This window comes from Schistocerca nitens, chromosome 7, assembly GCF_023898315.1.
Source record: "Schistocerca nitens isolate TAMUIC-IGC-003100 chromosome 7, iqSchNite1.1, whole genome shotgun sequence".
In the NCBI taxonomy this organism is placed as follows: Eukaryota; Metazoa; Arthropoda; class Insecta; order Orthoptera; family Acrididae; genus Schistocerca; species Schistocerca nitens.
In genome coordinates, this window is record NC_064620.1 from 455,244,611 (window position 1) to 455,266,277 (window position 21,667).

The 21,667-nt window shown below is 40.4% G+C and overlaps 1 pseudogene; it reads left to right on the forward strand.

The window, feature by feature from the left end:
- Positions 1-21,667, forward strand: part of LOC126195684 (neural-cadherin-like) — a 296,356-nt pseudogene that overhangs the window by 225,771 nt on the left and 48,918 nt on the right.

Sequence of the window (21,667 nt, forward strand, 5' to 3'; positions counted from 1 at the left end):
TGTAATATCTAACCAAAAGAATGTAGAAACTCATACTTAGTAATTCAACCTAGGTAGTCCACTGACATTATTTTGACTGAGAAGAAATCATGTACAGTGTTCCCTAAAGCTCAATTGTAGGTCTGACATTGTTCATCATCTGTGTAAACAATCTTCCATCCAACATACAAGCAGTATAGTTCATTTTACAGATGACACTAGTATTATAATCAGTCAAAGCACACATACAGCAACAGAGGAAGTGATAAACAGTGTTCTTAAAAATATTGTTGACAGGTTTTCTGTGACTGATCTCATCCTCAATTTTAAAAAAGACGCATTATGTGTGAGTCTGTGCATCTAGGGGTACTACATCAGTGACAATTGTAACACTTGGTGAGGAAATAATAAACAGGGTGGAAGCTTCAAAACTTTTGGATGTCCATATTGAGAATTTGAAGTCGAAAGAACATACTTTGGAAACCCTAAAACAACATAATTTTCTGGGATAACTCATCTTTAAGAAAGGAAGTCTCCATTGCTCAAAAACATGTTGTAAGAATAATATGTGGTGCTTACCTAAGATCACTTGTAGACACCTATTTAAGGAGTTAGGCATTTTGACTACTGCTTCAGTATGTATTTATTCCTTCGTGTAGTTTGTTGTAAATGATCCACTGCAGTTCAAAAGGAACAATAATGTGCATAGTTACAATACCAGACAAAAAATGACATTTATTATGCCACATTAAAGATGTCTTTAGCACAAAAAGGAGTACACAATGCTGTAACCAACATTTTTATCACTTGCCCAATAACGTAAAATGTCTGACAGACAGCAAAGTAAAATTTGAAAATAAACTCAAAAATTTTCTCATTGACAACTTGTTCTGTTCCATAGAAAAATTTCTATTATTGTAATATGTAGATGGTGTGTAGCTAATCCATTTTATCTGCTTCAGTGCGCTTGGTAGCTGCACTTCTTCTCTTGATAGTTGTAACAGCCTGAAAACTGTCAATGACAAAAAAGGACAGTTCCATTGATGTAGTCCACAAAATATTTAATGTTGGAAATCAATCACATTTACTTCTGTTAGTGACATATTCATGAACAATGGTCAGTTCAGGCTTCACAGTTAATAGTTCTCTGCAGATAAGGGGAAACTACATAGTGCACTTTTTACTTTTTGTGCACTAAATGTACCTGTGATGAAGTGTTAACAATATTTCAGTGTGGCAAAAAACAATCAACTTAAATGTCACAAGCACGGTAACAGTGTTGAGTGACATATTAATTTTACTGGAACAACACCTGTTTTTAGGTTGGGCAAAAAGCATCACATTTAAACAAAACTGTGTAGTGAAAAAATGTTGGCACTAACTGACATTGTCTCTACTGGACTGAGTAGGGCAAATCAACATAGTTATCATGACTGAAATTTCTGGTGGTAGCCTCATTTAGTATAGCTGCTTTCGTGTTTGGTATCTGAAGTTGGATTCTAACATGGACCATCATAGTGATGTTACATGACTGCTGACTGGTCATAAACTGGTGATTCTGGGGGAGGAATGGCTATTTAAAGACAGGTGTAAGAATATGAGGTTATTTTTGAAACTACTTAATGTTTTGAAAATCAGTTAGGTTAGATTTTGTATGCACTATAATACAGGGTGAGCAAAAATCTTCCTCTGATTATAAAAATTTATAAGAGAATAACCGTTTGACATAATAAGTTGCATTTGCTGCCATTGCATAGGTTATTGTCACTAGTTTTTTTTTTTTAGACCACTTACATTAGTAAACCTTGACATGTGCCCCCTTGCTAGCTCAGAGACTGTCGAGGCGGTATTCCAGTTCCCACCAGGTGTTTCGTAACATTTGGTCTGTCACAGTACCCACAGCAGCTTGTATCCTAGCCTTCAGTGTGTCGATGTTAGCAACTAGTGTGACAAAGACTCTGTCCTTGATATAGCACCAGCAAAAAAAGGCAAGGGGCATAATGTTTGGAGAGTGGGATGGCCAGGGTGTTGGACCGTTCCTTCCGATCCACCGATCCGGACATTACTCCCTTCTCCAGACATTACGCCCCTTGCCTTTTTTTTCTGGGTCTATATCAAGGATAGAGTCTTTGTCACACCAGTTGCTGACATCAACAAACTGAAGGCTGGGATACAAGCTGCTGTGGGCACTGTGACAGAACATATGTTACGAAACACCTGGTGGGAACAGGAATGCCGCCTCGACATTCTCTGAGCTACCAAGGGAGCACACGTTACGGTTTACAAACATAAGTGGTCTTAAAAAAAAAAAAAAAAAACTAGTAACGGCATCAAATGTAAATTATTATGTCAAACGGTTTTTCTGTAATAAATTGTTATAATCAGGGCAAGACTTTGTGCTCACCCTATACTTTACTGTTACCTGGTTTATGAAAAATGTTGGAGATTAGTAAATTATAAAAGTATGTGGAACATAGTTATGTTTCCAAGTTAGAAATCCCCAATTAAAAGTATGGCATCCTTCTTGAAAATAATCTTTTATTATAATAAATTACTCAAAATCTTAATTAGCATCTTAAATAATTACTGGTAGGCATTGTCCTATTCAGGAAAAAAACATATTAAAAAATACATTGTTAAAGTTCAAAAACTTGTAAGCATTAAAGCAAAGTCAGCAATCAAAATTATAAGATTCCAAACTTTCAGTGTCAGTTATTTTCAAATTTAATTAGTTCCAAGTAATTCAGAGCATGTTTATAAAAAGAGTGAAATATCTGCTATTGAATGAATGGTAACGACACTTTATATTCTGTCTATTAGCTCAAAGTGTTTCAGCATTATTTACTATTGTCAAAATTTCAATTAACCATAACTTTTAATAAACTGAGCTTCTGGTGGAACTGAATGTATAATTGGAAGATAAATATAACAAACTGAATTGTAAATTTAAATGGAGTTTTGCACAAATAAATAACAGTTTGACATATCCATGTTCATTTTACAAATTGTTTGTGCAGCTGCATTAGATATAGAAAGAAAAAGGGAAACATTTTAGTTACTCATGGGCAAAGAAAACACAATAGATGAAGGAGTTTCCCACTCATTATGTTTCATTATTCCCTCATTGAATTAAATAGCCAGTTATGGAAAAATAGCTGAATGGATAATTCAATGGTCTATATGAGGCTGTTGCATTTTTCATAAAAAAGAGACAAAATTACCATGATAGTTTAAATAAATTTTGAAATAAGCAATCAATCACAACTTACACACACATATGACCACTGTCTCTGGCCTCTGTGTCCTGATACAGCTGCCAGACACTTTAGTCTTGTGTGTGTTAGTCATATTTTCATGACTGTGTGTCTGTGTGTTCTATCTCCAACAAAGACCATGTTAGCCGAAAGCTCATTTTCTGACAGTCATTTTGTTGTGCCTATCTGCGAATCAGCATTTTTGCTATATGGTGAGTAGCAATCATCCTTTTCATAATATTGTAGAATTCAGTGTCACTACTATAAACAATGTGACATTCTGACAGATGTACAGCAGCCTAAAATGTGCTCTTTAGTTACCCATTTCAACAGTTTACTTCTTTTCAAGTTTAATGTGAAATATGATTTCATCATCTAATTATGTACAATTTTCAAATCATTTGCTTTGATGTGTAGGAAACATGTAGTTTTACAGGAACACTTTAGAAGAAATACAGAAGTTGGCATTAACAACATCATAAAGGAAAATATAGATTGCTGCTTACCATAAAAATGACATGTTATGTTACAGGCACAAACAATGAAAAGATGCTTACACATTAGCTTTCAGGCACAACTTTTGTGAGAAAAGGAAACACACACACATTCATTCACATGAGCAACATGTCCACCATCTCCAGCGCTCAGACTGGAATACAACTGTCACATTGAGTGGAAGCAGCAACCTGGAGGGTGCAAGGAAGGGGAAGGGATAGCAGTGTATGGGTGGGGGGAGAGAAGCCTACTGTCTGGGGGAGCATGCAGGGACTAGACTCTAGACTGCCAACAGGCACAGTGTTGGGATATTGTGGAACAGGGAGTTGGTGGAGGAATGGAGGAGCAGAGAATGGGATAGATGGGCAGGTGCATTGTCAGAAGGCTGCACTCAAAGAGGGTGGGAGATAAGAATACAGAGGATGTGACAGGACAGAGAGTGTGGGGAGAGTATGTTACCATAGGCTGAGGCCGGGATTATTCTGGAAGCAGAGAATGTGTTATGAGGATAACTCCCATCTTTGCAGTTCAGAAAAGTGGGTGGTGGAAGGGAGATTCCATACAAGTATGTTCAGCTGCATGTCGTACCACAGGGTGGTCTACTTTGCTCTTGGCCACAGTTTGGCAATGGCTGTTCATCCTGGCTGGCAGCTGGCTGATTGTCATACCAATATAAAAAACTTTGTAATGCTTGTAGCAGAGCTGATATACATCACTGCTGTTCACTCAGGTGTCCCAGCCTCTGAAGGGGTAGGATAAGCCTGTGCAAGACTGGAATAGAAAGTAGTGGGTGGGTCCATTGGGCAGGTCTTGTGCTTGTGTCTTCCCTTTGGGATTTGATCCCTGTGGTGAGAGGTTGGAACTGGGGGTGGCATTAGTAAAACTCCTTTATGTCCTGGATCCCTACTTATCTCTACTGATGCCACCTCCCTGTACACAAACATCCCTCATGTCTCCAATAACACACTGGGCTGGAACAGCTGAACCACAGCCTTCACCAGGGCTTTGATTACCCATCATCATGCCCTGAAATGAGGTATACCCTACCTAAGATCCTTCCCACCTCTCCTAAAGTAGTGTTTCATCACCCACCCAACGTCCACAACATTCTAGTCCATCCCTATGCCACTCCCAGTTCCAGCACCTGCCACAGGGATCATATCCTGTGGAAGACACAGGATTTGAGATCTGCCTAATCCACCCAGCCAGAACTTCATATTGCAGTCCTGTCATAGGCTTATCAGAGGCCGAACCACCTGTGAAAGCAGCCATCTCTGTACTAGCTCTGATGTAATCAGTGCACAGCTTTTTACATTGCTTCCATTCTATGTGACAGTTGCACACTGGTTCCGAGCTGCTGGAGATAACAGACAGGTGTGCGTGATGTGTGCTTGCTTGTGTGAATGAATGTGTGTGTGTTTTCTTTTCTGATGAAGGCTGTAGCTGGAAGCTAATGTGTAAGTGTCTTTTTGTTGTTTGCATCTGCAACAATAATGAGTCATTTTTATAGAAATAGCAATCTATCTTTCCTTATATTGTTGATGTTCCAATCTGGAGTTTCCATTGTTTACAGTTTACATTATTTTATACACATTTCTGAGATACAGTTACACAAATACTTATTAACATTTTGAGTAAACAAAAATTATATGCATCTCGATTACCTACATGTGTTTTCTAAAAGTCTACACATCTTACGTTACATTATCTTTATTTATTTATTTATTCATTTAATACAGCAAAGAACTTCATTGGACTGTTTACCTTCCAGCCAACTGTCTATATATCATTTTAGTCATTTCCCTAATACTTTTGTGTTTTCTTGTCTTTCCTATCTTTTACCAACATGAGTACCGGGCGTGAGTCGTGCTTCGGTAGCTCAGTTGGTAGAGCACTTGCCCGCGAAAGGCAAAGGTCCCGAGTTCGAGTCTCGGTCGGGCACACAGTTTTAATCTGCCAGGAAGTTTCATATCAGCGCACACTCCACTGCAGAGTGAAAATCTCATTCTTTTACCAACATGTTTCTCTCCATTGCTCACTGGGTAGTCCACAGTTATCAAATGGCTTATGCATCAAAAGTCTGTATCTTTCATCCATAAGTCAAAAATGGTAATACTCTCTGTAAGTCTTTCACTTCAGACACACAGAAGATTAATTTTGAAATCTCTGCTTTACCTAAACTGCTGAAAGCCATCATCACTCTTCTGTTTATTTCATTTCACTTCAGTTCAGTCACCATCAACTCCCCTAACTACAAAAACCTGATTGGCTCTATGGCTGTACTGTTGATTTGTATTATTTTCCTTTAAATATTTTTACAACTTGTTACAACTGATTTTTTTGTCTTACTTTCAAACATTCCCTGTTAATTTCTTCTATTCATTGTTGCACTTTCTGTAACTGCAGGTGTGCTCAGTTATTGTCACATCTTCAGAGCAAGCACTCAAAATATGAATACATGGTATCCAGATACTGATGGCTCCAGCATGCCAATATCAACATGTTTGATACCTGAAGGGCACGTGGAGCCTGAAGATGTCATACTGAATTGCCAAAACTAGTTGTCACAAGAAAAGAAAAGAAGATAACTTCTCAAAATGCAAAGCTGTTTGGCAATTTTTCTTGTTAAAAAATTCATTTTTGTGATTTATCAGGGCTAGAGCAAACAGTACATTATTATTCACAAAATGAACGTAGATTAGACATGTTCCAGTGATATGTGTCCTTCATCATTTTCCCTGTTTATGGATCCAAAACCTGCCTAATATATAAATAAACTTTTCTAAAGAATTTGATATTGGACTAAGTAAAAGGGATTTTGAGGTTTCTTCTTGTGTAAGGACAGCCTTCAGTTTTCTGTTGTGAAATGGACTGCATTGCTTCCATTTTAGTTTTAGCGCATATGCCCAGCTGTATCATTTTGGATACAAATGTTTACTTGAAAAGTCAGTATATTTATTCATTGTATTCATGAGTTGTTGCTGATCAAACTGAAACTGTTTTGGTACTGCTTTTATGGGTACAGTCAACAAGCACAGTGGGAAAAAATCAAGCTGATGGCATTGTTGACTGGCAGACTTTTAGGGCAGTCATGTAGTCACAAAGATTTAATTTTTATTTTTTCAATGCCTATATATGTTGATCCTTTCCATGTAAATCTGAAAAATGTTGTCTTTTAAACTGTTTAGACAACTTTAATAAATAGTACATGTAAAATACACTGACATGTTCATGTAGTCTCTCTGTTACTACTCTTTGCATTAAAAGCATGTTAATTAAGAACAGTAACCTACAGACAGACACATCAGCACTGAGCTCTTGGTTGAAGAGTGCTGCTGTGTATACAAGCACTGAATATTCCATAACACGCAATAATACGTAATCCTAAGAAATTTTGAGAACCTTTCCACAATGATAAATACTAAACAACAAACAACTTTTGATGATTTAGTTTGAACTGGTGACTTATGTCTTGCCAGCATTGACCCACCTCCTGAAGAAACAGCAACCTACTGTTTCAGAAGTTTTCATTGGAACTAACTACATCACCTTGATCTAGATCTTGTCAATGGTCCTCTGTATGGCAGCACTGGTGGATTCTCGTGTTCAGGTCAAGTTGTGTTACATGCTCTTCACTATGATGAGCATCATGTAGCCCCTCGCATTGAAGTGTTGCTATCATCAAGAGGGTCTTCAGATTCCTTAAAAAAGAAGCCCCCATCATCAGTTTGCGCCCCTGGACTGTAGTGGGGCTTCATACAGAGGATGTGAGTGATGTCTTTGCACTTTTGTATTCTTGATGAAGTGCCGTAATCCTCAATTTAATGTTTTTCAATAGACCCGTTTTCCACACAGGCATAAAAATTAATAGCAGGTGTTCCAGGCTGTATTTCACTCACCAGCACTTTGCATTAAGTGCTCTTAGTCATTCTCCTAGTTGTCCAGTGTCCCTATGCAAGCCAGCTGTCGTGCTTCTTCAGACATGGTGATGAGAGGTTTCACACAGTCATTCTGAGTATTGTTCAGTTGAAATGGAAATCGTGAGGTTTTTGCCCATGACTGTGGACCAGGAAAAATGGAGTGAAGCCTTTAGTGTCTTGCTTCACTGTGTTATATGCAAATGTTATGACAGGGAGTTTGTATTTCAGTCTCTCTGTTCAACATCAATGTACATCAAGAGCATACCTGCAAAGATCTTACTGAAGCAATTTGTGAGGCCATTCATCAAGGTTTGGTTGGCAGTTGTCACCCTGTTTGTAATGTCAGAACATGAAATTGCCTCTTAATACTAGTCTGAACTAGAAAACTTTTACGCAGTCACAGAGCATTACTTGATCTGTTCCATACTTCAAAATGGTGTCTTCTGCAAGGAACATTGCAATTTCTGGAGCTTCAGCAGACGACACAGCTTTGGTGACAATGTAGTGGGTGATGAAGTCAGTGAAAACTATTATCCATCAGTTTCTGTTTATTGACTTCAAGAGCCTTTCAAGAGGTTGATTCCAATTCAGCTGAATGGTGCTGCGGCGGGCAGAGTTGGTACCAGATCGCCCAGAGGTATCGTATGAAACAACAGGTTTATTGAAACTTCCTGGCAGATTAAAAGTGTGTGCCAGACTGAGATTTTGCTCTTGGTCTGGCACGCAGTTTTAATCTGCCAGGAAGTTTCATATCAGTGCACACTCAGCTGCAGAGTGAAAATTTCATTCTGGAAACAAGTTTATTGTTACCAGTCCCTGTTTAATATGTTTCCACAATGTGTTCCAAAGGTAGATTTATTTGTATTAGTATGGGATGTATGTTTTATGTTATAGCTTTGGTGTAACCTGTGTCACTGTGTAGTAGAGAAAACAAAACACTGTTTCAGGGCTTGGATCTGTGGAGGTCTTTGACAAGAAACTGAATGTGCATGTAAAAGTGCAAATAAGTAACCAAAATAAATACATCTAGTGGTCTTAGGCTCCTTTCCCTGTCACAGTACATCGCATATTGCAAGCTTTTGTGGGGCGTGATTGTATTAAAAAATAACCTTGAGTGTCTGACTGGGCAAATTAACTTTTAATGTGAACATTGTAGTTTAGGCTTTACTTTGACTTTTATTGATATTAGAAGCAACAACAAGTTTATTTAAAATCCAGGAGCTAATTGTGACATGTGCTTCCATTTCTGGCATTCCTTCACATAGTGTCTTACCAGATCAGTAGAGAACTAGCCAGTTATACCTGTGGTGATTCTGTCTAAAATCTTCACAAATACCAGGTGAACAGATGTTGGAGTGTCATGAAAAAACTTCAGGATAGCTGACCATAGATGAGCTGGGATGATGAGCAATTATTTCTGCCCCATTGGATCATATTTCCTCTCATACAATGTTTTGTTTACTAACTGGAATCCTCCTGTGGTTGCTTCTATGGTATCAACAGTGCTGGATCTTCTCTCTGCTCATCAGCAGTGCCATTTAATGCAACGATGAGTGGGTTTTCATCCACACAGCTGCGTTCTGCCAAAGAATTCCTTGAAATACATTCAGTGTCCTTGTGTTTGTATCTTTTATCATATATCACTCTGATGTACCCCTGAATCCTGAAATCAGTTGCTTCTATGGATTAACCGAGCGAGGTGGCGCAGTGGTTAACACACTGGACTCGCATTCAGGAGGCCGACGGTTCAATCCCGCATCCGGCCATCCTGATTTAGGTTTCCCGTGATTTTCCTAAATCGCTCCAGGCAAATGACGAGATGGTTCCTTTGAAAGGGCATGGCCGGCTTCCTTCCCTAATCCGATGAGACTGATGACCGCACTGTTTGGTTTCTTCCCCCCAAACAAAAAAAAATCTATGGATTCTTCAGACTAGTCAGCCAGCATTGAATGGTGATCACGGCAGTGAGTGGTGTGACAAATAAATATGGCTGCAGCTTGTTGATAGCCCAAACAACTGCATGGCACTCTGTTGGTTGGGGAGTACTCTGGAATCATAAGCTACCAGCTTTTCTCCATCTTTGTGAATTTGTACTAGAACTGCATCTATCCCTTAACCACTAGTGGCAGTTTGAAATTCTTTCTTGGCATTCTGGTCATACGATTGTAGGATTGGAGAAGATAAGGATAAGGAAAGCTCTTTCTTGCACCTTGTTCCAGGAAAATTTGGCATTTCCCTGCAGTAGTTCTTGCAAGGAAAGTGCATAGGTATAATAATAATAATGTTGTGTGACGAGGGCCTCCCATCAGGTAGACCGTTCGCCTTGTGCAAGTCTTTCGATTTGACGCCACTTTGGCAACTTGCACATCGATGGGGATGAAATGATGATGATTAGGACAACACAACACCCAGTCCCTGAGTGGAGAAAATCTCCGACCCAGCCAGGAATCGAACCCGGGCCCTTAGGATTGACAGTCTGTTGCACTGACCGCTCAGCTACCGGGGGTGGGCAGTGCATAGGTACCAAAGTCCTTTATGGATTACCAGTAGTGTGAGCACATTCTGTGAAACATTCTTGCTTCACAAATGTGTGGAGTAGTCAGAAAATCTGTGACTGCTCATATTTTCTCTGTTTCAGGAGAGACTCTTCTGTCATTAACTAGACACCCCAAGCTTTTTATTTCTTAGTAAATGAAGAGCCACTTTTTTGCTTTCGGTCATAGGTCTACAGTCTGAACAAAATGCATCATGACTGTCAGACAGCTTAGATGTTCTTCAAAACCACAACAGTGTCATCTACAAAGCAAGGACACATCATCCATTGAAGGTGTATAGGTAGACTGCCCATCATATTTCTTAGGGTGAGTGGAACATCATATGGCCCAAAGGGATAACTTTGAACCCATAGAGGTCATCAGGAGTTATAAAGGTAGTTTTTGTAAACACTTGTCACCAGTTTTATAAAGGCCTCATCGTTACAGCTACGGAGACCGAGTTGCCACTGTTGTTATTGTAGGCTGAGTTTCTGAGTTGGTAAAACGACTTTTGGTGCAGCACACCTCTAAGACAATTTCTCCCTGCCAATATTACACAGATACGCCCCAAGGTCAGTTAACAGGATAGGAGAATGAACACTCCAACAAATTAGTAACAAAGTCACAAAAATGATTTAAAAGGTTTACTTATCTTTGTGACTAGTGGAATATTGAAGTCTGCAACACTGCATGTAAAATAACACAAAAAGGCCCTCAATGACTAAGTGCAAATAATCATTGGTAAACTTCACAGCACATAGCAAATGTCATTTACAACAAGTCTGTTCACTTCTAAGAGTTCACTAAATGATGTTCCCTGTCTAAGTCAGCTCTGGACAATGATCTATAACCAAGTGGGTGATAGCTGCTCTTCTGTCTTCCGAGTAGTCTTCTGTCCATTATCATCCAGATTGAGGGATTGTACTCGGCCAACAATTGGTCGAGGCATGTAGATTTATTTTGTGAGACTTTTTACAATTGACAAAATCTTCACCATTTAACTGAGCATCTAGATAGACAACTGGTACTTGTCATGTTCATGACAGCAAGATAACTCCTTCAAGAGCAAATTACCACTCAGAGCATCTGCCCCTGGAAGCGGAGTGGTTAGCATGACAGAATGCCAATCCTAAGGGCCCAGGTTCCATTCCCGGCTGGGTCAGAGATTTTCTCTACTCGGACTGGGTGTTGTGTTGTCCTAATCATCATCATTTCATCTGCATTGACACGTAAGTCACTGAAGTGGCGTCAAATTGAAAGACTTGCACCAGTGAATGGTCTATCTGACGAGAGGACCTAGTCACATGACATTTACTTTTTTTTACCACTCAGAGTAGTCTTTGCTATGCTTGCTTGTTGGTATAGCTCAGATCTTCCACAGCCAATGACTGCTTTTGATACCTGCATGAACTCCCATCTCTGAACAGTATTACAACTACATTCTGTTAAAATGACAACTTTGAAAGGCTGTATTCCATCATCAACAGTTATTTTTTCAATGCATATTCCTATCAACTGGATGTATTTCCCATTTTCAACTTTCAGCACAAGTGCTTACACATCACAGAGATAGTCTTGTTTGGATGGTAATGATAAGCATTTGATATTAGAGAAAAGGAAGTCCCTGAGTTCACTAAAGTCCACACAGCTCAGGCGTGGATGATGATGCCTTTGAGGTTTCCTGACATCTTGGTAACTGCCATCCATGGAGTATTTTGATCTGAGGCATTCTCACCTCCATAGATGGTCATCTTGCTTAATTCCCCTGAATTCAGTGGCTAGAATATGGCAATGGGGAATGGCTACAGCATTTTGTGAAGTGATCTCATCCTGGGTATGGTGATGGGATTCATCCCACAGGTTGCCAGTAATCAGTTGTAGATGACTGGGTGGATGGAATTGTTGTAATGGTTGGCATCTGGTGGTGTCTTCTTTCTCTGCAGTAGTGTGCATCGTGTCCAGGATGTCCACAGTGGAAACTTACCAGTGTGTTGCCCTCCATATTCCAAATGTCTGTTCTTCTGTGAGGAAGTATACTTGACAGAGGAGTTGGTCAGATGTTGGGCTGTCATTTGAGAGCTGTGACCTAAGCCCATGTTGGTCAAATCCATTCTTCCTGCTGTGTTCAATTGGCAGCAGAGATTAGTGCCAAAGACTAATACACCTCTTCTTCAACATTCTCTATTATCTCCTGATGTATGAGGTCAACGTTCATGGCTACTATCTCTTGCATAGTCAGTGCAACAGTTCTGACTGTCAAAACTGTTGTATCTCTTTTCTTATTGCCTGGAATACAAGAATGATGAAGTAATGGTGGTCTTCTGCAATTGCCATAAGGACCACATTCAGGAGTTGGTTATATTTCTTTTGTCCGATTATTTCCTGATGCATTTCCTTAACACATTGCACCACATGATGAATTGCTTGGTTGTTTTTATCTTTTACCAGAAGAACCTGGTATATGTCTTCTGCAGTCCTTTCATCAAGTGTGGGATTTTGTTGGCTTCTGTCAGATTTGGATTCAGTATGTGGCATAAATGATGAAATGGGAGATATGATACTGCGTGAAGAGTTTGACAGAGCACTGAAAGACCTGAGTCAAAACAAGGCCCCGGGAGTAGACAACATTCCATTAGAACTACTGACAGCCTTGGGAGAGCCAGTCCTGACAAAACTCTACCATCTGGTGAGCAAGATGTATGAGACAGGCGAAATACCCTCAGACTTCAAGAAAAATATAATAATTCCAATCCCAAAGAAAGCAGGTGTTGACAGATGTGAAAATTACCGAACTATCAGTTTAGTAAGCCATGGCTGCAAAATACTAACACGAATTCTTTACAGACAAATGGAAAAACTAGCAGAAGCCAATCTTGGGGAAGATCAGTTTGGATTCCGTAAAAATATTGGAACACGTGAGGCAATACTGACCCTACGGCTTATCTTAGAAGCTAGATTAAGGAAAGGCAAACCTACGTTTCTAGCATTTGTAGACTTAGAGAAAGCTTTTGACAATGTTGACTGGAATACTCTCTTGCAAATTCTGAAGGTGGCAGGGGTAAAATACAGGGAGCGAAAGGCTATTTACAATTTGTATAGAAACCAAATTGCAGTTATAAGAGTTGAGGGGCATGAAAGGGAAGCAGTGGTTGGGAAGGGAGTGAGACAGGGTGGTAGCCTGTCCCCGATGTTATTCAATCTGTATATTGAGCAAGCAGTGAAGGAAACAAAAGAAAAATTCGGAGTAGGTATTAAAATCCATGGAGAAGAAGTAAAAACTTTGAGGTTCGCCGATGACATTGTAATTCTGTCAGAAACAGCAAAGGACTTGGAAGAGCAGTTGAACGGAATGGATAGTGTCTTGAAGGGAGGATATAAGATGAACACAAACAAAAGCAAAACGAGGATAATGGAATGTAGTCGAGTTAAGTCGGGTGATGCTGAGGGAATTAGATTAGGAAATGAGACACTTAAAGTAGTAAAGGAGTTTTGCTATTTGGGGAGCAAAATAACTGATGATGGTCGAAGTAGAGAGGATATAAAATGTAGACTGGCAATGGCAAGGAAAACGTTTCTGAAGAAGAGAAATTTGTTAACATCGAGAATAGATTTAAGTGTCAGGAAGTCGTTTCTGAAAGTATTTGTATGGAGTGTAGCCATGTATGGAAGTGAAACATGGATGATAAATAGTTTAGACAAGAAGAGAATAGAAGCTTTCAAAATGTGGTGCTACAGAAGAATGCTGAAGATTAGATAGGTAGATCACATAACTAATGAGGAGATATTGAATAGGATTGGGGAGAGGAGAAGTTTGTGGCACAACCTGACTAGAAGAAGGGATCGGTTGGTAGGACATGTTCTGAGGCATCAAGGGATCACCAATTTAGTATTAGGGATCACCAATTTAGTATTGGAGGGCAGCGTGGAGGGTAAAAATCGTAGAGGGAGACCAAGAGATGAATACACCAAGCAGATTCAGAAGGTCTAGGTTGCAGTAGGCACTGGGAGACGAAGAAGCTTGCGCAGGATAGAGTAGCATGGAGAGCTGCATCAAACCAGTCTCAGGACTGAAGATCACAACAACAACAAAACAACATAAGGCCAAACATTCTCTATGTAAGGCTGTATCATTTCCCCATGGTGTTGGGCCTTGTTCTTCAATTGTTCTTCCACTAAGTGGACTTGCTGCTGGTTATCATTGAATGGTTTCTTCATAGTGGCCTGGAATTTGTCCCAGCAAATTATTGTTCTCAAACAACTGTTGGCATATGCCATCCTAGTAAAAGTATACATTTGCCAAACACATTTCATCCCACTTGTGTCTGATGACTTGGTTGAATCCTTTCAGCCATTTCATCAGGTCCTTATCAGCATCTCTGGAAAACTTTAATGGATACTTGATGTGCAGTTGACTTATTGCTGTTCTTGGGTCCATTGGTCTTCTGACTATATAGATTTTTAGAATGATGTAATACTTGTAGTCTTGTTCCTGCACATGTAGGTGATGACTTTTATGTTGCCTAATTCAAGCCACAGTTATGTAGATATTTTGAAGTACCCAGCATCTCCCAGAACAGATAAACACTAAATAACAAGTAAATGCTAGTGTTTGAGTTTGAACTGGCGGCCTGTGCAATGTAATGCTAATTGCTGTGCAGCACATATCGTGGAAAAAAGGAAATGTTTGTGCATTAGTCATCAGGCTTATAACCAGTTTGATATGGCATACCATTACTTCCTCTCCTATGCTGACCTCTTCAGCTCAGAGTGGCACCTGCACCCAACTATCTCAATTATTTGTTGGATATATTCCAGTCTCTGTCTTCATCTACAGTTTTTATCCTCTACAGCTTCATCAAGTACCATGGATGCTATTCCTGATGTCTTAACACATGTCCTATCATCCTCTTGCTTCTTCTTGTCATTATAAATGTTACTTTCCTCACAGATTCTGCAGATGTCTTCCTCATTTCATATTTTCTCAATCCATAAAATTTTCAACAACTTTCTATAGCACCACATCTCAAACACTTCAATTCTCTTCATTTCAAGTTTTGCACAGTACCTGAATCACTACAATATAGTGCTGTGCTCCAAATATACATTCTCAGAAATTTCTTCAGTAAATTGAGGTAAATGTTTGGTAATTGTAGACTTTTTTTAATTAAAAATGCCCTCTTTGCCTGTGCTAGTGTGTTTTTCATGCCCTCCTTGCCTCATCTGTCACATATTACTTTGCTTCAAGGGTATTAGAATTCTTACTCCTCATCTACTTGGTTGTCGCCAGTTTTGATGTTAAGTTTATGATTAATATCATGTTTGCTAATCATAACTACTTTTGCCTTTCTTTGGTTCCCCTCAATCCATATTCTGTATTTATTAGACTGTTCATCCGCAACAGGTCCTGTAATTCTTCACTTTCACTGAGAATATCAATGTCATCAGTGAGTATTGTTGATGATTGACATTTGCCCTGAACTTTAATCCCCCTCTTGAAAACATTCTTTTATTTCTGAAGTTCAAAACTGGTACTGCACCCACGGGGCCCTCCCATGTATTACCTGTTGATCATATTTCCTAAAACTAAAAAATGCTCAAGACTTGCATACTTCTGACTTTGTGATCCACCAGACTCTAAGCTACTGGTACATAAATAAAACTGATTTTACTTTCATATTATTATTTTCAAACTAACCCTGTGCTCAATCTATTGCCTATTCTAAATCTGGTAACAGCAGACCTCATTCAGGTTTTCTTCTGTTACTGATGGCATTTTGTCTCCCCAATCACTTACCATCCCCAATATACCCACTGACTAGCCACAAAGGCGCACCCCTCATGTTCACTGCCTGGGTTTGACAGTGATGAATGGCAGCTACCTCTAAAAGCAGAAAAATGTGAGGTAATGAAGGTGAGTAGAAAAAACAAACCTGTAATGTTCAGATTCAGCTTTAGCAGTGTCCTGCCTGATACAATGGGGTCTTTTAAATATCTAGGCATAACATGAAAGAGTGATACAAAATAAAATGAGCATTTGAGGATTGTGGTTGGGAAGGCAAGAAAGTGACCTTGCTTTACTACTACTAGTACTACTACTACTACGTGATCAGGCCCAGTGGACCGCACGCATCTACAAGTTTCCTCCTCCACTGTATTCTGTCCATTGCTGCTATCCACCATTCGTCCACATCTATTGACATTTGTTTTAAATCTTCATGGAGTCCATCCCTCCAACGCTTCTTGGGTCTCCCTGGCGGTCTCTTTCCTGTAGGTGTGAAATCCAGGAGCTTCCGAGGCCATCTGTGATCCTCCATCCGGGCCACATGGCCTGCCCACTGCATTTGTTTGGCTTTGACAGCTCCTGCTATGTTGGGCTGCTGGTATAGTTCCTCAAGCTCTTGGTTGTATCTGATCCTCCATTCCCCTGTATCTGCATCCAGAACCGGACCGAAGATCTTCCGAAGCACTTTTCTCTCAAAGACAAGGAGCTTATGGAAGTCCTGTTTCCGGATACTCCATGTCTCACAGCCATATAGAACAACAGGCAGGATCAGGGTTTTGTACAGTCGAATCTTGAACTGTCTGGAGAGAGATTTGGACCGAAGCAGTTGTGCTAGGCTGTGGTAAGATCGGTTTCCTGCTTGTATTCTGGCATTGATCTCTGCTTCACATGACGAGTTCTCAGTGAAAAGTGCCTCTAGGTATTTGAATTCTTGCACTCTCTTGTAGGAAAGGTCCCCAACCTGCAGTGATTGTAGATGATCAGCAGTCTGACAATGACCACGCATCATAACGAGGTACTCTATCTTAGCTGCGTTTATGTTTAGCCCAAATTTGCTGGCAGTCTCCTTTAGTGCTTTGGTCATTTGCTCCAACTCCTCTTCCGATCTAGAGAGTAAACAGATGTCGTCTGCATAGGCTAAGTATGCCAGTCTCTTTCCTTCAATTTCAATCCCTTCGTTCTCTTGGAAGGTCTCACGTATGATCTTCTCGAGGGCAAAGTTGAACAGGATAGGGGACAACCCATCTCCTTGCCTGAGTCCTGTCACAATTTCAAATTCCTCAGTTACGCGATTTCCCATCTTCACCTTTGCATGTGTCTCATTCAGACAGATCTTTATCAGATTGATGAGATTCTCTGCTATGCCAAACTCCCTTAAACAGTTGAGCAGGCTCTTATGATGTATGCAATCATAGGCCTTCTTAAAATCAACGAATAAAATATGCAAATCTTTACCATATTCACCCAGTTTCTCAGTGAGCTGCCGGAGACTGAAGATGTGATCTACTGTTGACCGACCTGGCCGGAAACCTCCCTGGTACTCCCCAATCACCGATTCTGCCACTGGCTGAATTCTATGTATGAGGCAATTGGACAGGATCTTATAGCAGACGTTAAGCATGGCGATTCCTCGATAGTTGTCACATTTCAGTTTGTCACCCTTCTTATGTATTGGACAAATCAGAGCTGTTTTCCATTCTCCTGGTAGTTCTTCTTTGGTCCATATTGCCTGTATCAGTCGGTGTATTTTTTCTGCAAGTTTCTCTCCTCCTGCCAGGATCATTTCAGCCTGTATTCCATCTTGACCTGGACTCTTATTCTGTTTAAGGTGTCTGATTCTGGTTTTTATCTCATCCAGGGTAGGTGGGGGATAGTCTGCATCGGCTGTAATTGGGTACTGGAAATCAAACTGCAGTTCGGGTTCATCACAATTTAGCAGCTGTCGAAAGTACTCTTTCCATCTCTCAGCTATGTCCCTATCGTTCGTCAGGATCTTATCACGGGGATCTTTGACAAATTTCTGCTTGGCCTGGTGACCTTTGCAGAGGTACTTCACCCTCAGAAACATTTCCCTCGTCTTTTGTCCTCTGAAGTCTGTTTCTGCTTCAGTGATGATATTCCTTATGTATTTCCTCTTTGCTCTTCTCAGAATTGCTTGTGTAGTCTTTCGGACCTCCTCAAATTGTGCTTTGGCCTGTGCCAGATTTGTCCCCTTCAGCCATTTGTTCCTGGCTTCCTTTCTCCTTTCCAGGGCATCTGCACATTCCTTTCCAAACCAGATCTTCTTGCCCACTGGGTTTCCCATGAGTGTTTCCTTTGCTGTATCCCTAACTGAGCTCTGGATGTTTCCCCACATAATTTCAAGGTCCTGATTCGCATCCACTTCACTGAGTGCTTCAAAGCGGTTACTAAGTTGCAACTGGTATCTGGTCTTCGTTGCCTCATCTTTTAGTTTCTCCACATGGTACCTTTCCACTCTTTTTAACTTAGGCCCCGTTCTTCCTTTACACTGTATGTTTAAATGGCCTCTGACCAGGAAATGATCACTCCCACCTTCGGCACCCCGCGCTGTCTTAACGTCTAACACCCATCTCTTGGCTCTGAGATCAACGGCAACATGGTCTATTTGATTTACAGTTCTCCCATCTGGTGATACCCAGGTTCCTTTATGTCTGTTTTTCCGCTGGAAGTTTGTGCTGGAGATGAACAACCCTAATGATGTAGCGAAGCTGATGAACCTAACTCCATTGTCATTTCTTAGGTTGTGTAGACTGTGCCAACCTGTTGTGTCTTGGAGTATTTGTTCTTTCCCAACCTTGGCATTCATATCACCAAGGAGGATCCTCAGGTGACCATTTGGTATAGCGTCCATCACTGCCTCTAGCTGTGCATAGAACTCGTCTTTCACTTCACATTCGCTCTCCTCCGTGGGAGCATGACAGTTCACAAAAGTCGCCTTAATATGCTTTACTTCCAGTGTTAGAACAGATATTCTTGGGTTGACTGAAACGAATTCTGAAACATTAGTGGCCAACGTCTTACTGACGCAGAAACCAGTGCCTAACAGATGACCTCGTTCACAGGCTCCATACAGAATTGTACAGTTTTTAACATCAATGCTCCCAGCATCGTCTCACCGGATTTCTTGCAGTGCAACTAGGTCTAGTTTGTACCTCTGAATTTCTTTGACCACACTGATTGCAGCTCCTGTCTTGTACAGACTCCTTACATTCCACGTTCCAAATCGTATACCGTTTCTTTGCCATTGACGTCATCTATTTTTGTCAGTAATGTTCCGAGGCTTACTTGTAGTCTTGAAAGCATGTTTAATTTTTTACAGAGAGAGGGTGCTGGCCTCCCATCCAACCTGCGGTGTTACCCTCACAACTCACAGGACTGCTGGCTTTTCTTAAGGGGTGGGCTCCCCTCAGGAGTTGGGTTATAGGAAGGAATAAGAAAATTGGAAAGACGCCCTCGGGCCTCGAAACCTAATACCGCTGGGGTCGAAAAAGCAAGAGTTGCTTTATAGGAAGAATTTTAGGAAAGTGTGGATTATCTGTAAAAGAGAGCACATATTCTTAAGTACTGCTCAAATATTTGAGATCCACAACAGATCACTGTAAAGGAAGACATCAAAGCAATTCAGAGGCAGGTTGCCAGGTTTGTTACCAGAAGGTTCAAACAAGGGAGATGCTTCGGGAACTCAATTGGGAATCCCTGGAGGGATGGCATCATTCTTTTCAAGAATCACTACTGAAAAAATTTAGAGAACTGGCATTTCAAGCTGCAGAACAATTCTACTGCCACTAACATTCATTCCGTGTAAGGACCATGGAGACGAGAAATTATGGCTCATACATAGGCATAAAGACAGTAGCTTTTCCCCTCACTATTTGCAACTGGAACAGGAGAGGAAATGACCAGTAGTGGTACAGTGTACCCTCAACTAAACACTTATGGTGGCTTGTGGAGTGTGTATGTAAATGTACGTGTAGATATGTGGGCATGTTGACTAAGAAGCTGTCTGTGTGCATGAATGGCCACTGCCAAACTATGACCAAGAGACAGCTTGACCATTGACCACCCAGTTGCTGAGCACACAACAACACAGTTTTCTTGACTTCATTGAATTCACAACATTTACCTTTTGGATTCTTCCCACCAACACCAGCTTTTCAGAAATACACAGGCAGGAGGTCTCCCTACCACCTTCATTCCTGTAACCCTCCTTACCTCAGCATTCGCTGTTCTCTGTTCTTCGCCTGCCTCTATCCCTGTCCCTGCTGCCACTCAGTCCTATACACATTTTCTCTCCCACCAGCACAGCTGCATAGTCCTTTCCCTTTCTTTACATCTCTCCTCTCCACTGCCAGCCCAGTGCTGCCCCTAGTGGCCCACTATCCTGTCCCTGCCACACCCCTGTACACTGCAAAAGGCAGCACTAGCATATGAAGAGCTCAGTCCAATAGCTCTTAATATCTAGAAATATTTTTTCAGAGTGTCTGTCAGTAACTATACACTTATGTGGTAAGTAGCAATATATCCATTCCATGTTTCTTTTTTCTTTTTTCTTTTTTGTAAGTGGTGTACCAATTATGTCATCCTGGTGAAAAAAAGACTTCAAAAAAATTCAGTATTAGAAGGAAAACATGTTTCTTTCTTTGTTGGTATTTGTGTCTGCCCTCAGACAGTGTTGAAATTAAGTAGATGATTCCTTGTATGCTAAAATATGATCCCAGTTATTTTAATTGTAGCATGCATCTATCATTCTGCAATTAATTAAGGACTACATTGTTACAGATACTGGATCTATCCGATGCACTGCTGTCTAACAACACGGTAGTTGGCTGTCCACAGACAGATGCTGCATGTCACTCTTTGGATTGTTCTGCCCATGGGACATGCCAAGCTGACCTTACAGATGCATCACCTTGGTGTTTGTGTGATGGTGGGTGGACTGGGCATAGTTGCTCTATGCCCACACAGCCAGTCACATTCCTGCCTCATAGCTACATAAAATTTGCTCTTTCCTTTGAAAGTGACAATTTTTCAACATCCGTACAGCTTAGGTTCCGAACGGAGGAGCCAGAAGGAGAGCTGTTTCGTCTTTCTGACCAATACACAAATGAATATGCCATCCTTGAGGTATGCTGCTAAAGTATCAGCACATATAATTATAACAATGAAAACAATCAATTATTGTGAAATTATTTAATTCGATACATAAAAAATCTACTCACCAAGCAGCAGCAGAACACACGCATGAAAGACTGTTGTGATTGTGAGCCTTTGGAGCCCATGACTCCTTCTTCAGGCAGAAAGGTTGAAGGGGAAGGAAGAAGGGTGAAGGAAAAACACTGGAGAGGTCTAGGAAACTTCCTTCTCCTTCAACCCTTCTGCTTGAAGAAGGAGCCACTGGCTCCGAAAACTTGCCAACCACACCAGTGTTTTATGTGTGTGTTCTGCTGCCACTTGGTGAGTAGATTTTTTATCTAACCAATAAAAAAACTCATATAATTAGATTAATAAAATATTTGTAAACTTATGTGGTGAAGTAATTATGTCAAATAATGACTACCTGCATTCAGTGGATATATTATTACAAAACAATGTAAGAGAACCAGCTACTAGATGAATGCCGTGTATTGAAAAAAGCTGCTGTAAGGTGAATTATGTATTCTGTTACTGTTTATAATAGCACTG